This window comes from Leopardus geoffroyi, chromosome E2 (genome assembly GCF_018350155.1).
Source record: "Leopardus geoffroyi isolate Oge1 chromosome E2, O.geoffroyi_Oge1_pat1.0, whole genome shotgun sequence".
Classification (NCBI taxonomy): domain Eukaryota; kingdom Metazoa; phylum Chordata; class Mammalia; order Carnivora; family Felidae; genus Leopardus; species Leopardus geoffroyi.
Genome location: NC_059335.1, coordinates 61,336,293 through 61,358,048, shown reverse-complemented (window position 1 = coordinate 61,358,048; position 21,756 = coordinate 61,336,293). Strand labels below are relative to the sequence as shown.

At 48.1% G+C, this 21,756-nt stretch overlaps 1 protein-coding gene and 1 long non-coding RNA gene across 14 annotated transcripts in view; one reads left to right on the top strand and one right to left on the bottom strand.

The window, feature by feature from the left end:
• The window catches only part of ANKRD11 (ankyrin repeat domain containing 11), a 181,376-nt gene that overhangs the window by 13,127 nt on the left and 146,493 nt on the right, over positions 1-21,756 (top strand). The gene's annotated exons all lie outside the window — the stretch shown is intronic.
• LOC123577790 lies at positions 1,563-20,552 on the bottom strand. The gene is made up of 3 exons (XR_006702087.1): positions 20,446-20,552; positions 18,450-18,454; positions 1,563-1,574 (listed from the first exon to the last, which is right to left on the bottom strand). It is a non-coding gene; the product is annotated as an uncharacterized LOC123577790 (long non-coding RNA).

Sequence of the window (21,756 nt, the reverse complement as noted above, 5' to 3'; positions counted from 1 at the left end):
AAGGGAGAAGATATTTGTAAACCATATATCTGATACGGGGTTAATATGCAAAATATATAAAAAAACTCCTATAACTGAATAGCAAAAACCCCCCAAAAAACAAAACCCGAATAATGCAATTAAGAAATGGGCAAAGACGGGGCGCCTGGGTGGCGCAGTCGGTTGAGCGTCCGACTTCAGCCAGGTCACGATCTCGCGGTCCGTGAGTTCGAGCCCCGCGTCGGGCTCTGGGCCGATGGCTCAGAGCCTGGAGCCTGTTTCCGATTCTGTGTCTCCCTCTCTCTCTGCCCCTCCCCCGTTCATGCTCTGCCTCTCTCTGTCCCAAAAATAAATAAACGTTGAAAAAAAAAAAAAATTAAAAAAAAAAAAAAAAAGAAATGGGCAAAGAACCTGAGTGGACATTTCTCCAAAGGAGATCTACAAAAGGCCGGCGGATACATGAAAAGATGCCCAGCATCACTAGGCGTCAGGCAGATGCAAATCAAAACCATAACGAGCTGTCACCTCACACCTGTTGAAACGGCCATGGTAAAAAGCACAAAAGATAACACATACCGGCGTGGACGTGGGGGAAGGGGAGCCCTTGAGTGCTGCTGGTGGGAATGCAAAGTGGTGCGGCCATTATGGAAAACAGTATGGAGCATCCTCAAAAGGTAAAAATAGAACTACCCTATGATCCAGCAACCAATTCTAGGAATATATCCACAGGAAATGCAGATACTCACTTGAGAAGGTGTCCGCACCCTACGTTCATTGCAGCATTATTTACGGTAGCTGAGAAGACAACCTAAATGTCCCACTGACAGGCGATGGATAAACAAGTTGTGGTCCGATGAAATACTATTCAGTCATTAAAAAATGAGGACATTCTCCGTGTGTGGCGACACGATGGCCCTTGAAGGCATTGTGCTCAGTGAAATAAGTCAGGCAGAGAGAGATCAATACTGTATGGAATCCAAACAAAACAAAACAAAAGCCGAACTCGGAAAAGGAGATCAGACTTGGTGGGGGCAGGGGGAACTTGGAGGTGGTGGTGAAAAGGTGCAAACTTCTAGTTACCAGGTGAGTAAGCACGAGGGGTGTGCCGAGCTCCCCGTGCTGTGTGACACACGGGACGGTTGGTCGTTAAGAGTAAGTCCTAAGAGTTCTCAACACAAGGAGAAAACGGTTTTTTTCTCATTTTCCTTTCCGTTGTGTCTGTGTGGGAAGATGATGTTAGCTGAACCTGGTGTGTAAATCATTACACAGGAACGATAGGTGAGGCTGGCCTGCTGTTCCCTTAAACTTACACAGGGAGGTGTGTCCATTATTTGTCAGTAAAACTGGAAAAAAACAGAGATCACGGCAAGATCTCGCTGGTGTTCACTTAGTGCTAGGAGTGCCATTTAAAAACCTCTTGAACAGGACGAGGCCACGGGATTTTTGTGGCAGCCGGGAGTGCTCTGAAGTCCACATGGCTCACCGGCTCTGACTGCTGCTCCTCTCTGCCCAGTCATTGTTGTGGGAGTGTGCGTCTGTAGGGTGACTTTGCTTGGCGAGATGTGAAAGGTTAGCACTTACACGTAGTCTGTAAACTGAATTGATACAGGAGTGAGTGTCACGTGCTGGTTAGTCTAGGGAAGTAGTTTTTCAGGCTGCTTTAAATAGTCTTCAGTTTTATGAAAAGTCGTTTCTGCGTAATGAGATCTTTTTTGTATCAAGTCACATCTGCTTCATAGAGGAGGCAAACCTGTCTGGTAATTAATGTTCTTCTGGTGACACTACCCTCTCCCAGGTCAGTTCCCTGACACCCAAAACTCATAGGGACTGTGGGAGCAGGGCACATTGTCCGTAGAGTTAGCAGAGGTGGGATGTTTACCTGGCGTGGGTCATTTCATGTGAGGGCCCGTGGGTCGCCGGAGGGTGGCTCAGTTCAGGCACGTTCAGTTTTCCATACCACCTCGTTGTGGAAAACTTGGGAATGATCAAGGTTTCATTTTGTTGAGGTGTGGTTCTTTGATGTGAGAGTTATGGGAATAAGGGTTTTCATTAAGCATGGAGACTTGTTTATGAGAAGTCCTAACGAAAAATTCCTAGGAAGAAGCTGCTGGTTGCTGGTGGTCGTGCCAGGAATGCGCCGGAGGACTGCTCTCCGCCAGCCGTCAGGTCTGAGCACAGGACACAGGAAGTCCCAGGAAGGAGCCTCCCGCTGCTGCTGTGACTGTTGAGTACAGCAAGGGTGCCAGGCTGTCGTGAGAAGGACCTCCAGGTGGCTTGTGGGGGACGCTGTGAGGCCCGAGCGCTGTCTCTTTGGGACCCTGTGTGTTGACTTGGGGGGCGAGGGGAGAATGTTCTCTGGAGGGACGGGGGACATCAGGCTGGTTACTGGGGTAGGGCTGGGGTCTCCATACTGCTGCTGACGTGAGGGATAGGGTCTCTTATTTTTGTATAGATTTGAGAGATTTCAAAAGAACGGTAGACCCCAACGATTTGCCTTTACTTATCCTCTACTTGTCGTCTTTCCTTCTGTCATTGTTGCAGTCGGACCGTCTGTCAGGGTGATGGTTCCCGCGTGCACCCTGGCAGTCCTAGCATGGCCCTCGAGTCTTGGGGGAGTTTCTGGGCCTGGGCCTGCCAGCCCCGAGGGTGTGCGTGCTGCTCCCCACAGTCCGGGTCCAGACTGACCGAGCACTTGTCCTTTGTGTCCTGGTGGAGACGAGTTGGGAACTGTTTCTGAAAAAGTAAGCCTCAGGACCAATTTATTAAGCACTCCGCACGTTAAACCATTAAAAACGTTTCTTTTGTTTTTCTTTTGAAGCCGTAATAAGCTGGATATAGAAGAATACCCAGAAACAAATGTGAGGTCGAATGTTTAACATTTAAAAATGTGTCAGTCGTGTTTAATAATTCTGAAAGTATTTTATGGTGAGCCCTTTTTCATGAAGCACAATTAAATCATATCCAAAGGTGTGCAATCAGCAGTGCTCTGAAAACTTGAAGAAAGGAAGAAAACACGCCCCAGCTGTGTTCTGCCTGTAACTCCTCTGCGGCTCTAGCGTCCAGTGAGGTCAGCTTACGTCCAGTGTGTTGAGGAAAAAGGGTAATGGCTTTGACGTAGGGTTCTGGGTCCTCGTTATCAAGATTTTGATAGAGCTTGCTCCTAGCTAAGCACTTTGTATCAGGTGAGTCAGTTTAATGAAGAGGTATCTTCAGATGTGGTTGAAGTAAGCTGGTTAGAAGATGGTGTTCGTCAGGGCAACCGGGGGGCCCAGTCTGTTGAGCGTCCGACTTCCGCTCAGGTCACGATCCCACGGTTTGTGAGGGCTCGTGAGTCTGAGCCCCGCGTCCTGGCTCGCTGCTGTCAGCGCAGATCCCACTTTGGATCCTCTGTCCCCCTCTCTCTGCCCCTCTCCCGCTCTCTCAAAAATGAGGAAACATTAAAAAAAGAAAAAAAAAAGAAGAAGAAGAAGAAAGAAAAGAAAAGGGTGATCCTCATCTTAAATACTGATACTTAGCCAGGTTTTCAGGGAATAGTTTAGAAAGTTCCTGCATCGCAGGGTTGATTTTTGCCTTTTACAAGTTTCTCCTCCTGTCCGAAAGTAGAGCGCTCCTGAGAAGCTTTTTTCTAAGCTGAAATGATGTAAAGCAAGGAAGCAGTTACCATTGATTTGTATGGAAAAAATTTTGAGTGTTCCCAGAGTCAAAAAACGCCTGTTAGGCTTTTCTCCTATCTCAGGACACCTCCTGCTAATGGTTACACAAAATAAATCGAGGTAAAGCACTCTGGAGGCTTGATGAAGAGATTCTTCTTTTCTTTTTTTAACAATTTTTTTTAACGTTTATTCATTTTTGAGAGACAGAGCATGAGTGGGGGGGAGGGGCAGAGAGCGAGGGAGACACAGAATCAGAAGCAGGCTCCAGGCTCTGAGCTGTCAGCACAGAGCCTGTAGGGAGGCTTGAACTCTGAAACCACAAGACCGTGACCTGAGGCGAAGTCAGACGCTTAGACGACTGAGCCACCCAAGCGCCCCCCCCCCCCCGCCTTTTTTTAAGCTTCATTTCTGTATTTTGAGAGAGACAGAGTGCAAATGGAGGAGGGGTAGGGAGAATACCAAGCAGGCTCCAGGCTGCCAGTGCAGAGCTGGACGAGGGGCCCAGACTCAGGACCTGTGAGATCATGACCTGAGCTGAAACAAAGAGTTGGATGCTCAACCAGCTGAGCCACCCAGGTGCCCCTTGATGCTAGGATTCTGAGTGTAGTTCCTGGGGAAGGAGCTGGGTGGGGCCCCTGAATTCTGTTTTTGTAAAAACAGTTCTTTTAAGTTGATTTATTTTTGAGGGAGGGGAGGGGCAGAGCAAGAGGGAGAGAGAATCCCAAGCAGGCTCAGCACCGTCTGCACAGAGCCCCACTCGGGGCTCAGTCCCGTGAACCGTGAGATCATGACTTGAGCCGAAACAAAGAGTCGGATGCTCAGCCAACTGAGCCACCCAGGTGCCCCTGAAATTCTTGTTTTGCAAAAGCAAAAATGCTCTTTGGATTTCTTTCGGTTAATGAAAGCTGGTACCAGTATAGGTCTTTCATACAAGCCAAGTGGCCTAACTCAAACTTTCAACAAACTGACGGTATCTGTACTTGTTCATCTTTAGCCAGAGCTCTCTCTGGTGTAGAGTTGGGGGTTGTGACCTTGATCTATATATTCATAAACTTCCCATCTTTGTTTTGTATTTTTTATTGTGATTATAAATAACAAAATTTACCCTTTTATCTTACAAGTATCTAATTCAGTGGCATTAAGGACATTCACAGTGTTGTGTAATCATCCCCACTGTTCCCAGCACTTTTTTGTCACTCCAAATGGAAAGTCTGTCCCCATTAAACAATAACTCCGCATTTATCCCTCCCCCAGTTCCTGTTAACCACCATTCTACTTTTCTGTCAACTTGATGACTCTAGGTACTTCCTTTAAGTGGAATCATAAGTATTTGTTTAAAAATTTTTTTTTTCAACGTTTATTTATTTTTGGGACAGAGAGAGACAGAGCATGAACGGGGGAGGGGCAGAGAGAGAGGGAGACACAGAATCGGAAACAGGCTCCAGGCTCTGAGCCATCAGCCCAGAGCCTGACGCCGGGGCTCGAACTCACGGACCGCGAGATCGTGACCTGGCTGAAGTCGGACGCTTAACCGACTGCGCCACCCAGGCGCCCCGGAATCATAAGTATTTGTACATTTGTGTCTGGCTTATTTCACTTAGCATAATGGTTTCAAGGTTCATCCTGTTGTTAGCAGAATTTCCTTCCTTTTTAAGGCTGAATAATATTCCATTGTATGTACATACCGATTTTCTTTTTCTTTGTTTTTTAGTGTTTATTTATTTTTGAGAGAGAGAGAGAGCACAAGCAGGGGGGCGGCAGAGAGAACGAGACACAGAATCTAAAGCAGGTTCCAGGCTTCAAGCTGTCGGCACAGAGCCTGACGCGGGGCTCAAACCCACGAACCGAGAGATCGTGACCTGAACCTAAGTCGGCCACTTTAACTGACTGAGCCACTCAGGCGTCCCACCAGTTTTGTTTCTCTGTTGATGAATACTGCGGCTGTTTCCGTGTCTTAGCTATTGTGAATAATGCTGCCGTGGACATTGGTGTGCATATGTCTGTCCCAGTTCCTGCTTTCCGTTCTTTTGGGGATATACCCAGAAGTGGAGTTGCTGGATCATATGGTGATTCTATGTTTAACTTTTTGAGGAACTGCCAAAGTGTTTTCCACAGCAGCTGCACCAGTAACACATTTTTTTAAAGGAGCGTTCATTTTACTTTTTATTATGAAATACAGAAAAGTAGAATGGCAAAATGAACATCCTATGTGTATCACTCAGATTTAACAATTAGCGCTTTACCGTACACTTTATTTAAACTTCATTTAGGCCTGTGTCTTACGCACATTACCTTTGTCACACTTAACATAATAGACAATAATTTTCTGTCGTCTTAATGCTTAGTTTATGGAGTACTCTGTTTTGTTTGTATTTATTCTGAGAGAGAGAGAGAGAGAGAGAGTGAGCGAGCAGGTAAGGGGCGGAGAGAGAGGAAGAGAGAATCCCAAGCAGGCTCCGCTCTGTCAGTGCAGAGCCGGGCCTGGGGTCCGAACTCATCAACCCATGAGCTGAAAGCAAGAGTCGGATGCTTAACCGACTGAGCCACCCAGGTGCTCCTGGAGTACTTTGATTAATTGGTTTTGTAAGCACCTATTAGTCTACTAAACTTGGGCAACAAGTCAGTGTTTCCCCCCCCACCCCAACTTTTTAACATGAAACTTTTCAGAAATACGGAGAAGCAGGGAGAGTACAGCGATCACCCGTGTACTGGCATCTGGATTAAACCTTTGTTAACATTTGCCATGTGTCCTGTTGCCTGAAAATTGAAAGTGAGATGTAGACCTCATGACCCTTCTACCTCATGGACGTCTCTGTACAGTGACTGCACCCTGCATTCTGCAGCATCACGTTACGCCTAAGAAACCATTTTAGATCGTACAGCCCGTTAGGTCGATAATGCTAGGTCAAACCTACACGTGTGTTCATCCCATTCGTGTGCTTGTCTTTGGTCATTTAATGTCAAATAACCCTCCTTGCTTTGTTCTTTCTTCGTGAGTCCAGACCAGTCATCTGTAGAGGGGAATGCATTCTTGAGTCGTCTGGCTTTTTCCTGCTTATGTGGTTTAACTTGTTCCTTGTCCCGTGTTTCCTGTAAATTGGAAGTTCGGTTGAAAGGCTTGATTAAAGTTAGATTAAACACTTTTTACCTACATAGGCAAAATTATTGGTTCAAAGTATTCATATAGTGATGATCACTCCATAGATTACTTCTTGGTTGCAAAGGGTCATGTGTGTGTTTTTCTTTTTAAAGTGGGCTTCATGCCCAACGTGGGACTTGAACTCAAAACCCTGAGATCAAGAGTCATGCGCTCTACCTACTGAGGCAAGAAGGCGCCCCTGATGTGTTTCTTTGTAAGTGGGAAGACCTGGTGGTCCCCACCTTAACCATGTGATGTAACTCCTCGTCACTCCTGATTCATGGTGTCGTCTATCAGATGTTCTTACCTTATGTTTCACCTGAGTCTGTATTAATGACCATGTGCAACGAGGAAGCCTTGCTTGGATCCTGGTTTGGAGGGAGGGAACACAATGGCTTTTAAAAAATGTTTGGAGGGGCGCCTGGGTAGCTCAGTTGTTTAAGTGTCCAACTCTTGGCTTCTTGTGGTTCGTGGGTTTGAGCCCCGCATTGGGCTCTGTGCTGACAGTTTGGAGCGTGTTTGGCATTCTCTCTCCCTGTGTCCCCCTCCCCTTTGTGCATGCATTCTCACTCTCTAAATTTTTTTTTTTTTTTAAATGGGGACATTTGTACATTTAAATATGAACTAGATATCAGATGATTAATCTGAATTCTTTTCAAGAGAGAATGCAAGCTGGGGTGGGTGGCAGAGGGAGAGGGAGAGAGAATCTTAGGTTCCATGCTGAGTGCAGAGCCCGATGTGGGGCTTGATCCCACGACCCTGGGATCGTGACCTGAGCCGAAATCTAGGGTCAGATGCTCAACCAGCTGAGCCACCCAGGTGCCCTGATATTTTGCTTCTGCATGGTAATGATTTTGTGGTTTTGTTGGCGATAACTTTGCTCCAGTGATACGCAGATGGAGAGGAAGCGTGAGCCTTTGAGTCTGTGTGGGGCCGGCACGTGTACCTGTGCTAGTTCGTATCTTTTTTCCGTTTCACGTGCTCACGCAAAGGTGGGAGAAGTACTTCCTGCCACACCATTTGGTGAGGTAAATTTAGCATGCTTAAACCATGTCCTTTTGATGATGGACGAGACCAAAGAACCTTGTTCTCATTGTTTCTTAGGCTGCTTGTCTTCCTTAATAGATGCTCATGGAGTAGACTTCCGCACGTTTTTCCTGTTTTACCCTTGATTAGCTCTGAGCTTGAAGAGCTCCACGCATTACCGATCGCCAGTCGGCTCTTGGGTGCCAGGCTGTGCACATATGTGAGTGTGTGTTGTGTGTCCTCCTGTAGAGGAGGAAGGGTCTGCAGAGAGACTGTGAAGTCAGGGCCATGTCTGGTCTACGCCCCGGTTCTTCTGATGCCTCTGAGAGGGCCAGGTTCCCAGGGAAGTGAGGAGAGGACGAGGTGTGGGGAGGAGGGTGGGGTGTGCTCCAGTGTCGGTTTCCAGTGCGGGTAGTAAACAGGAGTGAAGAATGAAAGACGGGGGCGACTGGGGAGGCTCGGTCGGTCGGTTCAGTGGCTGACTTTGGCTCAGGTAGCGAGACTGCAGTCTCGCATTTGTGGGTTCGGGCCCCGCGTCGGGCTCTGTGCTGAGGGCTGGGAGCCTGGAGCCTGCTTGGGAGTCTGTGTCTCCCTCTCTCTCTGCCCGTCCCCTGCTCATGCTCTGTTTCTCAAAATAAAAACATGAAAAGGAAACAGGAATGAAAGACAGAGATGTTTGTGTGTTAGATGGCTTAGGTCTTGCCCACTTTTATGATAGAGAATATATAAGTAACACGAAGAGTAAAATCTTGACATTTGACAGAGGTTGGCTAGAATTTTCAGGTGAAATAGGACAAAACGGAAGTCCCTGTACTTAGGGTTGTTAAGACCGCATGGTGATGTAGGTTGATTCTATCGTGAGAGCTAAAATTTTATATTTTCTTGTATTCACGCAATTTGGTCTTACCTGCCTTTGTTTTTATGCTCACTTTTCGCATTGCAGATTGTGATTCTCTTTGTGTCGGCCGGCACGGGAAGTCTGGCTCCTGGTCCCCGGCCTTCCAGTGCTTCATGCCTTGGGTGTCCCCGTGGGGTGGTCCTTGTGCGTGCACGCTGCTGAGCGTGTGTAGTGCTTGGTGCAGGTGCTGGAGGCAGAGGCTCGCTCTTGTGCACTTCCTCTGGGTGTCGACTCTGTACTCACACGTGTGGAGCTGCTTCGTTGTCCCTCGTCGTCATGATGCGGATGTGCCACAGCTTCTTTAACCTGCCTGTTACTGGCGGCGTATCCTTGTTCCCCGCGTCTTACTGTGACAGAGGAACATCTTTGTATGTGTGTGTAAGTCATACCTGGTGGCTACGTTCCTAGAATTGCTAGGTCACGGGTTATGGGTATTTAAAATTTTGATGTTAGGGGCGCCTCGGTGAACCAGTCGGGTGGGCATCCAACTCTGGATTTTGGCTCAGGTCACGATCTCGTGGTTCGAGAGTTCGAGCCCCATGTCCGGCTCCATGCTGAGCCTGAGGAGCCTGCTTGGGAGCCCCTCTTGGGGCTCTCTCTGCCTCTCCTCCACTGGCACAAGCACATGTAGGCACATGTTCTCTCTCCAGATAAATAAGTAAACTTAAAAAATTCTGTTTTGATTTTCTAGATTGCTTTCAGTTGAGATTGTGCTGGCTCGTGTTCACCAATGATGTATGAATGCTTTCAATTTATTATTATTTTTTTTTTTAATTTTTTTTTTTTTTTCAACGTTTATTTATTTTTGGGACAGAGAGAGACAGAACATGAACGGGGGAGGGGCAGAGAGAGAGGGAGACACAGAATTGGAAACAGGCTCCAGGCTCTGAGCCATCAGCCCATAGCCTGACGCGGGGCTCGAACTCACGGACCGCGAGATCGTGACCTGGCTGAAGTCGGACGCTTAAACGACTGCGCCACCCAGGCGCCCCTACTTTCAATTTATTTTTAAAGACCATTTAACTGCTTTGTGTTCTACTTGGTTCCAAGTGACCTTGGGTCAAAATTCTGACTTTTGAGAGAACGTCAAAGCAGTCATCCTTTCTGAATGGATGGAAAGGTTTCATACATTGAGGGACTGGTGTTTGGTGGGTATATTTTACAGAGATTTCTCTATTTCTGTCTAGGAAAAGCTGAAAAAATTAATGGTTAAACAGTTAATGTTATTCATATTTGCCATGATTGTAGTGTGTTTGCGTGTCTGTATGATGGTGAAAGCCCTTGTGGACCGCAAGGATCGTGTAACCATGTCAGCTTGAGAGGCTCAAGTCACCTGCAAAGCCAGGGGATGGTTCTCGGCCGAAGGTCGTATCTGGTTCTGGAAGAAGGGGAAAGTCTCTCTCGGACTGTCTTCTCTGAAGGCAGAGATTGGTCTCCAGAAGCACAAATGGATTTGGGGAAGGAATACCAAGTCAAGGAAGAAGGTGGTGGATGGTGACTCCTTTGTCGTCTTCTGTTTGTGCATGGAGTGGCAGTGGTCACAGTGGCATTGGGGGGAACGAGAACCCACCCCGCCCCGTGTGCGAACAGGGAGAAGAGTCTTCCTGGGCTGCCCAGTCCCTGCAGCTGGAGGGCTCCCCATCCACAGCTGCTGCTGGGAGAGCCCCGCCCTGCCGAGTCAGGATCTGCCTGCTTGCCTGGTCCGTCCCAGGCAGGTGTGGGCCCTCATGGTCCAGACGCCTCTCCTGGTTTGGCCAGCTTTGTTTGTATTTCTTCCTCATGTTGACATGTAAATAATAATTATATCATTACAAAGCAAGTCGCTTTACTGTTCTTTAAACAAGCTCAGAACAGAGAGTAACACGAAATGTTAACGTTAACCGTCTTGCAATTCAGAGTTATGATTCTACCTCCTGGGTGTGGCTGGGTTATTAAGAATCGCGACAAGCAAGAATTAGCTCTCCAGGTGTTGAAGAAAAGGTCTTTTGAATTTTTTTGTTAAGATTTTATTTATTTATTTTTAATGTTTACTTATTTTTGACAGAGAGAGAGCCAGAGCATGAGCAGGGGAGGGGCAGAGAGAGAGGGAGACACAGAATCCGAAGCAGGCTCCAGGCTCTGAGCCGTCAGCACAGAGCCTGACACGGGGCTCGAACTCACGGACCACGAGATCGTGACCTGAGCCGAAGTCGGACGCTCAACCGACTGAGCCACCCAGGCGCCCCAAGATTTTATTTTTTTAAGTCACCTCTACACCCCACGTAGGGCTTGAACTCAAGGCCCCGGGATCAAGAGTTGCACGCTCCACTGACTGAGCTGGCCCTGGGGCCTCAAGGTCTTGTGAATTTGATTCCATTTTTGGACAGCAGGTTGACAGGACCTGAGTTGGCTTTGTGATTTTGTGTCTTGCTGTGAGAGAGTATTGGCTAGAATTGTTTTCTTCTCAGAATTTGTGTTTCTATCTTTCCATCATTGTTTTTGCTCAGCGGTCTTTATGTCCCTTCTATCTTTTCAGGCTTTGGAGGGCATTTCTTGCTTGATGTAGATGTTAGAACAAAGATGAGAACTTTGATTTGGTTGTGCTTTTGATTTTGATTGTAATTGCTTTTGTGGTAGCTTTTTGACCCTGCTCCCGGATGCAAAAGTGGAGGACCTGGTGTCCTTCATTGAGAGCAGTTTTAGTACTCATAAAATAGCTTTGAGACTTCTGGTGCGGACAGCATAAAATTGTTTTAGAACAATTGGTTGGTTGTGTGGATGGTGACTAGTTAGCATTGTTGCCAATGGTTATCTAGCTCTTCATCAAAATGCTTCTCCTGACTGTAGCATTTCATCGTAACGGAGAATGATTTTCATGTAAAGCTGGTTGCTGTACAGTTTCTCTCTGGTTGCTGTGGAAACAGTAAGGTGTGGTAGTGAGTGCTAATCAAGTGCTGGGTTACCCTTCCTGTTCACCCGCTGCAGCTCTCCGCAGCGGGAATCGGGAGGGAGGGCCCCGAATTGCCCTCTTCTCTCACCCTGTTTGGTCACAGAGGTTTCGGGATCTGGATGGTCAGAACGGTGTGATTTTCTTTCCCTCCAGCTTAAGTTCTGGGGGCTTTTGGTTTTTGGCTGAGTGGTCATGGGTTTCCTTCCTGGGTGTGCGTCTGTCTCCCAGCCTCTCTGCCTGTCCTGTGAGATCCTCTCTCAGGACACAGGCAGGAGGGTTTGTTGAGAATCGCTGTTAACTAAGACATGCTAAAATTTGGCCTGAGTTGTGCAGGTCCCCACAGCCAACCCCCCAATTGAGACCCTCGTGTCTCTGCAGCCAGAGAGGGCAGGGAGGGCCCTGCACCCTGCCGAGCAGGGAGGAAGGCGATCAGTGCCTTTAAGTTCGATTTTAAATGAGATTTTTTGTGTGTGAACTGTCAGTCAGCGGATTTTCATCTGTTGTGCGTCGTCCTTAGGACTGTCCTTAGGTGGCAGATTCCACCCCAGAGAGCAGCGTTCTGTTAACTTACTAAGAAAACCTTGCAGTACAGTGGCTGTTGGAAGCTACAAGGTCTGTGAGGAAGAACTTGGTCTCAGCATGGTTGGCATAATTTGTTTGAATCGTATGTTGTAACGGAGACTTAAAGTTCTGGTGACGTTCTCCTGAAGTTCACGGCTGAGAGGCCTGTATCCAGCTGTCATTTGTGTAGGTAAGGAGGCCGTGTGGAGTAGTGCGGGTGGGTTCTGTGCCTACTGCCTCGGGACAGGTGACCACAGGGGGTTGTGGCTTAAAGCAATACACAGGTATTACCTGGCGGTTTCTGTAGCTCAGGAGTCCAGGCATGCCTTAGCAGGGTCCTCCGTTCATGGTCCCACTTGGTCACAGTCCAGATGTCAGGTGGAATTGTGGCCTCCGTGGAAGCTGGAGGCGGGGGCGGGGAGTGGTCTGAGGTCATCAGAAGAATTTATTTCCTTGCAGTTATAAAGTCCCTGTTTTGTGCCGCCACCTGGAGGTCCCCACTCTTGGTCCCGGGAGGTCCCCGCAGTTACCTGCCCTGTAGCCTCTCACAGGTAGCGAGTCTTGGGCTCCAGCCTAAGATGGGGTCTCGCGTAACAGGAGGTATTATGGAGGTGCCGACACGCTTGGCTCTGCCACACTGTCCCCCTGACCAAGGAAGAGACATCCTCTACCCTTTGCCATATTCCATTGGGTAGAAGCAAGTCACGGGTCCCACCCACTCTCCACTCCGGTGAAGTGACTCCACTCAGAGGTGGGGTCTTCTTAGGGTCTGTGGGCCATCTGGGGTGCCATTGGGACGGGGTGCTTTTTAGAGCTCTCAGTCCCTAGATTCTGGCGTGCCGGTCTTGGGTGGCATCTGTTTTGGCACGCTCTCCCCCGATTGCTTGTTCTGTTCTCTGTGCTGTCGGGCCCACTTGCACGGGTGAGAGCAGGACCGAGACTGATGGCCACAGGTTGGGTGAAAAGAGTTTGGATTGAACTGGATGCTTGCCCTGCTACCTGCTGACATTTTCCCTGTGTCTCCTGTCGGGCAGGTTTGTGGTAAAGAGCAGATGATGGGTGTGGTCAGTGAGCCAGCTGGGCAGGGCCCGTGGAATGCCAGGCTCCGAGCCAAGTGAACCAAACTGCCCCTTGTCTTTCTCCAGGCAGTGGGGTGACAGTGGGTTAGGGTTAGGAGTGAGTCCAGGCCGTCCGTTTGCTCTAGCCACGCCGATGTCCTGCTGCTCCAGCCTGGGCTCTGTGGAGTGTGTGGGACCTTTGGTGGGGAGCATGCTCAGAGGCCTTTTGGACAGCACTGGCCACTTGTCTCTGTCGCTCTCTCTCTTTTCCCTTTTAAGTTCATTTAGAGAGAGAGAGGGCGACCCAACAGGGGAGGAGGGAGAGAGAGGGAGAGAGAGAATCCCAAGCAGGCTGTGTACTGTCAGCCCAGAGCTGGCACGGGGCTCGATCTCATGAACTGTGATATCATGACCTGAATTGAAGTCCAGAGTTGGACATTCAACCAGCAGAGCCACCCAGGCGCCCCTAAATGGTGTGGCTTCTGCCTGGATTTCTCTGCTCCCCACTTTTCCCGGCAGTGCACGCTCACCCTTCCGGCCTCAGCTTCCAAGGCAGCCTTCTTGGTCTCCTGGCTTAGCTTCCTCCTCGTGTGTGACTTCTGCCCCCACTTGGCAAGCCTGGTGCCCTCTGCCCCACTCTCTGGTAATAACTTAGGGTTTTGTGTTACCGTCTTCCTTAGGTGTCTTCCCTGCCTGCAGACACCAGGCATGGGGCTTGGCACGCTCCTGGTGGGCAGGCCCCTCGCGAAACAGCATCACCGCATAGCAAGCCTTCAAGAGGGAACTGAGAGGGAAGCGGTGTGTTTGTGAGTCCTGGGCTCTGGCAGCCTTGACCCTCTTGCTTTTCATTTGCTTTGAGTGTCAGTAAATCTGCTTATTTTCACAGCTGGGTTTGTTGTGTGAGTCTGAAGTTCGTTCTCATAGTCATTGCCTGGCTCTGCAATGGTACTGCACCTAACTTAGAGAGGAGGGCGCCCTCTCCTTTTTTGTGCAAAAATAAAAGCCTAGGTGGTGTCCGTATGTGGAACTTGGAGAATCAAGGCCACGTCCTTGCTTGTCTCCCGTTCTTGCTTCCTTTTAGCTGTTGCTCTGTGCCCTGGGAGTGCTTGTCTGCAGTTTCAGCCTCGGAATACGGATGGCAGATGTCCTCTTGGACTTAGAACCCTGAAACATGGTGCCATTTGATGTTTCTGTCCGTGATCCTGAGGGGCTCCTTCTCCGTTGGGAGCGCCTTTACAAGAAGTCACCTGGGTGTCAGACTGGAGGAGGCCTCGCATGGGGGCAGGTGGGCCTCTGCTCTTACAGAGGCTTGTGTGTTGACTTGCGATGCCTTATGCCTGCTAAGTGGGAAGCGGTGCTAATCACGTTTGGTTTACTGCTCACGTACCCTTTGGCAGAGAGTAAATACAGTTTTTGAAAAATCAGGATAAAACGTGCATTGTTGCGCTGGGTGAAGCTACGTTGCCCGGTGCTGGTGGCCAGCTGCCGTGTGCTCGGGGACAGGGCCCGATGGTTAGGGCGTAAGTGCTTACGGTACACTGCCGACGGTTGTCCTTGTCCTGTTCTGTGTGGCGCTGCGTGTGAACTGGGGCCCAGGTTGGGCAGTTGCTTGTACCTTAAACATCTCCACGGCGGCCTGAACCTTTCTCACAGGCCAGCCTCTGGTAGAGCACGCTCTTCCTGTTGGGCTCCTCAGGGCTGTTGGGCAGTGTGTTGGCTCTTGTGGTCCTTGTGGAGCTGAGCCCAGGGTTTTCCTTGGCCTGCTCTAATCACATGCTCAGAGGGGCACCTGGGTGGCTCAGTCAGGGGAGCGTCCCACTTTGGCTCAGGACATGGTCTTGGGGTTCATGGGTTTGAGCCCCGCGTCGGGTTCTGTGCTGATGGCTCAGAGCCTGGAGCCAGCTTCGGATTCTGTGTCTCCCTCTCTCTCTGCCCCTCCCCTGCTCACACACTCTCTCTCTCTCTCTCAAATGTAAACACTAAAAAGAAAAAATGTCTCCTGCTCCACCAACTGAGCCAGCCAAATGCCCCTCTTGCTTTTCTTGTAAGAAGTGGAATTATATCTGCCTCTCCGGGCTTCTTTTTTTTTTTTTTTTTTTTCCTGATTAAATGCGCTAATGACCAGGTGCCTGGGGGGCTCAGTCAGTTAAGCCTCTGACTCTTGATTTTGACTCAGGTCATGATTTCACGGTTTGGTGAGTTTGAGCCCCGAGTCCGGAGCCTGCTTGGGATTCCCTCCCTCTCCCTCTCTCTCCCCCCACCCCTTCTCTATGCCCCTGCTCTGTGCGTGTGTGCCATCTCCCCCCCCCCCCCCCAAATAAATAAAAAAAACAATAAATGTGCTAATGGCTGTTAAAGCAGCTAGCACAGTGACTGCCTATAGCCCTAAATAATAATTTTATTTTTTTCCTCCTGGTTTGCTTTGCCAAGGGTGACATTTGATGCTTGGTAACTACTGTTTGTTTGTTTTTGTTTTTTTACTAGCTTTATTCAGGTACAGTCATACAATAAACTACTTCTTAAAGTATACAATTTGGTAAATTTTGGCATATTTATGTACCACAGTGGAGATAATAATATATTTATCATCCTAGAAAGTTTCTTGGGAACCCTTCATAATCCCTCCCTCCCACCCTGCCCTATCTTGCCCCCAATCTACTTTCTGTAGCTGTAAAATACTTTGTGTTTTCTATAATTTATTTATAAAATTTATAAAATTTCCAGAAGTTTTTAGCATTTATATAAATGGAATCATTTCTTTCTCGGTTGCCTTTTGTGTCTTTGTCAAAAATCAGCTGTCCGTATGCAGGTGGATCTGTTTCTGGACACTCTCTTCTGTCCCATCGATTTCTGTCCTTGTCATGGCATGGTGTCACCATGTTGGTAGCTTTATAATAAGCCTTGAAGTCTGGGAATATCAGTCCTCAAGCTTGTGTTTTCTTTTTTTTCAAAGTTGTTTGGTTACTTTAGGTCTTTCACATTTCCGTACGAATATTAGAATCAATATGTCAAAATACACAAAAAAGCCTGCTGGGAGTTTTCTTTTTTTAATTGAAGTGTAGCTGACACAGAGGGTTAATTAGTTCCAGGTTACAGCTTAGTGGCTGGGCGGCTGTAGAGGTGAGCCTGCCGGGACCTGGAGGGGGATGGCCTTGCCTGGCTGAGTTGCAGAGAGCTGGTCTGGTGCGGCTGTTGAGACTTTGCCCCGTGACCACAACACACCTTCCCGTTGAAGTCAGTGGGCTGCAGTCCCCCGAACAGTGCTTCCGTGTTTAGTGTTGGAGTCTTGCACATCTTTTGTTACATTTATTCGTAAGGTATTTCACACTGTGACATTGTTGTAAATGGCATTTAAACTTTTGTTCTGATTATTTTGGCACTAGTACAGGTGTCAATTTAAGAAAAATGATTTTGTATCCTACAACCACACTAAACTCACTAGTTCCAGTGGCTTTTTTTTTTGTTTTGTTTTGATCTTTATTTTTAAGAGAGAGAGAGGATCTGAAGCGGGCTCTGTGCTGACAGCAGAGAGCCCAACGTGGGGCTCAGACTCATGAACCGTGAGATCATGACCTGAGCCGAAATCAAGAGTCAGTTGCTGAACTGCCTGAGCCACCCAGGCGTGCCACTTCTAGTGGCTTTCTAATAGACCCCGTGGGTTTTTCTATATAGATGATGTTGTGGTTCACAAATGAAGTCTGTTTTTCTTCTTCCTTTCTAATCTGGATACCTTTCATTTTTATTTTAAGTAGGCTCCACGCCCGCCATGGGGCTTGAACTCACGACCCTGAGATTAAAAGTCACGTGCTCCACCGACTGAGCCAGCCACGCGCCCCTTCTTTTCTTTTGTTCTGACTGCCCTGACTGGAATTTCCAGCACAGTGTTGGACAGATGTGGGGAGACTAGACCTGCATCTGAGGCTCAGTCTGAGGCTCACTTCGTACTGTGGGAGGGGAGTGCTAGCTTCGCACCATTACCTGTAATGGCAGGGTAGGGATTTCAGAGATGCACTTCATCCGGTGGAGAAGTTCCCTTTTATTCCACGTTTGCAGAGTTTTTCTCAGGAATGGATGTTGGATTATATCCGAAGCTTTTTGCATATACTTAGTTGATTGTATGGTTTTGTTTTTTGGTTTGTAAATATGTGAAGAGCGTTGATTCTTCCTCAGATGTTAAGCTGGTCTTGTCTTCCAGGGTTCAAAGCCACTTAGCTGTCTAGACGGCTGGCTGGTGGGTGGGTGATCAGCCGTGTGCCCGCCACCGTCCAGCGGCGGGGCCTGGGTTCCCCATGCAGTGGAAGCTGCTGTGTTCCTAAGAACCGTGTGGAAGGACGAGAGTAGGGGCCGTAAGACCTGCAGAGCGTCACTTCTGCCTCGGGCTTCTGGTCACAAGTCCCGAGGCCAGCCTGGACGGAAGGGGAGTGAGCTGGGTCCCACCGCTCACCCGTTGGCAGGAGGTGCTTCAGAGTCTCTGTGCGGCCAGTGCGGCCAGTGGGCCAGTGCGGGTGTGGACGTTCTGTCTCCTGTGGTGCACAGCCGCCTCAGGAGCAGACGCCCAGACCCTCTTATTTTTGCTCTAATTACCCTAACAAAGGTGCATTTCTCCGCTTTGGTTTTCCTTTTCAGGTGAACAGGACCGAATTAGCAGATCTTTGCTGTTTCCTGGTGACAGTGTTGCGAAGTGTCAGAGAACATGGTAGCAGGGAACACAGGTCTACCTGATGTGCATAAGCGCGCACTGTCATCCCGTGACGCTGTGGTCGCACAGCGGATGTGAGCGCGCACTGTTTGTGGCTTTGTGTAAGTGTGGGCGCTGGTGCCTCCAATCTGGTCCCTGCCTTTTGATGCTGAATTTATCAGTATGGAGATGTTAACGGAGGACGTGTTGTGGCCCCTAAGCTTGGAGAGCAGGTAACTTCCCCCCGCCCCCCATGTCAGTGTGATTTTCTTCCAAAATTTGTTTAGTTTTTAATCAACAGTAATGTTAATGTTTGCCAGGTACTTAATTGTATGCATCCCTCCCCCCCCCCCCATGGTTTTGTGTGGTCAGCAGGATGATTTCTATTTCACTGATGACCAGAGTGAAGCTTAGCGAGGAGGTTAAGAAGTAAGGCTTTCAGGTTTTAAGATTAATGGGAGAATAATTTCTTCTTCGGAGAATTGAACTGTCAGCAAACTTGGGCTAGTTACAGAAAGGGGCATTTACGTGTTCTTCATACGTTAGAATGAGGTATCCGCCTTACGGCTAGTGGCGCATGTCTTGCCAGCATCTTTTTCTGGACACGGTGTTGAGTTTATGCTGATATAACCTCATTCTTGTCCCTGTTGTCAGCATGCTGACATTTTTGAAAGTGTCACTGGTGACTGTGCAGCTGAGTAGGCTTCTTTCTGGAGATGGGGAATCTTGGGAGTAAACAAGAAACATGTGCTTGTTGCCAGATGCTCTGTAGAGGGTTTTCCTTTGTCTTGCTGTGGACTCGTGGGGGAGGGGCGATGGTCAGCCACCTGCTGGCCCAGCTGTTCTGGGCTTGAGCTTTCCGCTGAGGTGTATGGGCAGGAACTAGGGCCCTGCAGAGGGACACAGTCGCTCTCTTGTTCTTGGTATTAAAACTTCGCCGATCTTTGTTCTCTGACACAGAGCATCTGCTGTTGAGAGAAGTCTGTCGCCAATCTGATTCGTAAACCTTTGTAGGTAATATTTTAGGATTTTATGGAAAATTTGTAGGAGTGGTTTTTTTCCCCTTAAAGTTTATTTATTTATTTTGAGAGAGAGAGAGAGAGAGAGGGAGGGGCAGAGGGGGAGGGACAGAGAGAACCCCAGGCAGACTCCTTGCTGTCAGTGCAGAGCCCATGTGGGGCTCCAACTCACGAAAGTGTGAGATCATGAGCTGAGCTGAAATCAAGAGTCGGACGCTTAACTGACTGAGCCCCCCCAGACGACCCGATTTTCTGTGTATCTGAGGGAGTCTGAAATTTCATGACCATTAGGGTTTGGATTTGACATTTTCATACTGCTCATTATTCAGTAGCTCTTTCAATATGCAGACTTGTCTTTTTATTTTTATTATTTTTAAAATTTTTATTTATTTATTTATTTCCAGAGAGAGAGAGAGAGCACTAGCATGGGAGGGGGTGGAGAGACAGGGAGACAGAGAATCCCAAGCAGGTTCCATGCTGTGAGCACGGAGCCTGATGAAGGGCTCGAACCCACAAATTGTGCGATGGTGACCTGAATTGAAATCAGGAGTCAGGTGCTTAACCCACTGAGCCACCCAGGCGCCCTTAGACTTGTCTTTTTAAATTTGTGTTTAAAGGTTTTCAGTTAGGGGTCAGATAGTAAATATTTTACATTTGTGGACCACCTTCTCAATTCATGAAAGGACCACAGACCACATATAAACAAGTACACCTGCTGTGTTCAAATAAAACTTTACTTACTGACACTGAAGTTTGAATTTCATGTAATTTTCGTGGTCACAAAATACGTTTTTTGAATCAGATACGAATGTAAAACCATTTGTAGGTTGTGGACTGTCTGAAAAATGGCGTTGGGCCAGATTGTGCCTTCTGGCCTCTGTTTGCTGCACCCTGTCATCTGACACGAATGCAGCACTACCTGACGTTGACTCTGGTCTTTGAAGGGTTCTTTCAGCTTTGCTGAAATTTTGACTTTGCTCCTTCCTTCTGTGTGGTTTGTTCGGCGGTGATTCTAGACTTGGGTTATCTGTCCACCTGACCTGGCGTGTATCATCCTGTTTTCCGGTGCTCTTATGTGGCTGTATTCTTTCCAAAATGTCACTTTAAGAACTTTTGGACGAAAAGGGTATAGTGATCAGCACTGCGATCTGGCAGCATTGATGTTTTGTGAGCGTAATTGCGTCCTGGACAGGAGGCCCCTCCCTCACACGTGCACAGACTTGTCCAGAAGGGGTGAGGAAAGAAAGCTGTTGTCCCTTGTTAACAATCATGCACACGTGCTAGACTCAGGCATTAATTTTGACTTAAACGTGAACTAAACACTTTGCTCTGGAATAAAAGCGATGTGAAGTATTTGGGACGGTTGAGCTGGTGCTAACAAGGCTGCTTGTAAACTGAAGCTTGTGACAGACGCCAGACCATCAGCTGCGAGTACACGGAGCTGGAGATGGCGGTGGCGAGTGCTGTGCAGAGCCTCACACACAGGTGGCGAGGAGGGAGAGCACGGACAGGCTGAATTCGTAGTAAAGCTACTGATTTTTAGAGAGAACCTGAGTTTTTAAAACGTAATACTTTAATAGAACTGACCCTAATAGTTAGTGTTCGAGGAGACATTTAGCCTTCTTTTCCTAGATGATAAGAAAAAGTTTGGAGAAAAGTTAGGCAACTGAAACAGGATGGTAAAGAAATGGCTCTGTGAAATTTTCCCTGTCTGGTAAAACCGCCTTAAAACTGGATTCTTGCAAACCTGAGTTTTCTTTCTATTGTGGTAAAATACATATAACATAAAATACACCATTGTGGCCATTTTTAAGGGTACAGTCTCGTGGCGTTGTAGTCACATCCCGTGCAGCCATCAGCACCGTCCATGTCCAGAGCTGTTTCATCGCCCTCCCTCCCTCCCACACCGAAACTCTGTCCCCGTTAAACTCTGACTCCGCGTTTCCCTCCCCTCGCTCCTGCATCGTTCTGTCTTCTGTCTGTGGATTCGACTCTTCTGGTCCCTCACATATAAGTAGAGTCCTACACTATTTTGTCCTTGTCTGTCTGGCTTATCTCACCCAGCATAATGTCTTTAAGGTTCACCCATGTTGTAGCAGGTGTTGGAGCATCCTTCCTCTTTAAGGATGAGTCACGTTGCCCTGTCTGTACAGACCACGTTTTGTTTATTTGAAATTCATCATTTGGACACGTTATCGTACGAGCACTTAAGCTGTTTCCACTTTTCAGTTATTGTGAGTAGTGCTGCTGTGAACATGAGTGTGCAAATAAGTGTTCAAGTCCCTCCTTTGACCACTTGTGTGTGTGTACAAAGAGGTGGAGTTGCTGGATCGAGGGGTAAAATTGTGTTCACTTTTCGAGGAGCTGTCATAGTGTGTACTGTTTCCCACAGCGACCACACTGTTTTGCATTCCTGCCAGCAGTGCACAGGGCCCACTTTCTCCACATCCCTGCCAACACCGGCTCTTGGTTGATGGATTTGATTGGTTGACTGATAGTAGCCATCCTAATGAGTGTGGATTGGTAGCTCGTTGTTTTGATTTGCATCTTCCTAATGACTGCTGATGTCAAGCATCTTTTCATGTGTTTATGGTTCATTTGTATACTTTCTTTGGACAAATGTCTGCTCAAGTCCTTTGACCATTTTATTTTATTTTTTAAAGTTTGTTTATTTTGAGAGAGAGCGCATGTGCAGGGGCAGGGGGAGGAGGAGGAGGAGGAGGGGAGAGAGAGAGAGAGAGAGAGAGAGAGAGAGAGAGAGAGAGAGAGAATCCCAAGCAGGCTCTGCGCTGTCAGCACAGAGCCTGATTTGGGGC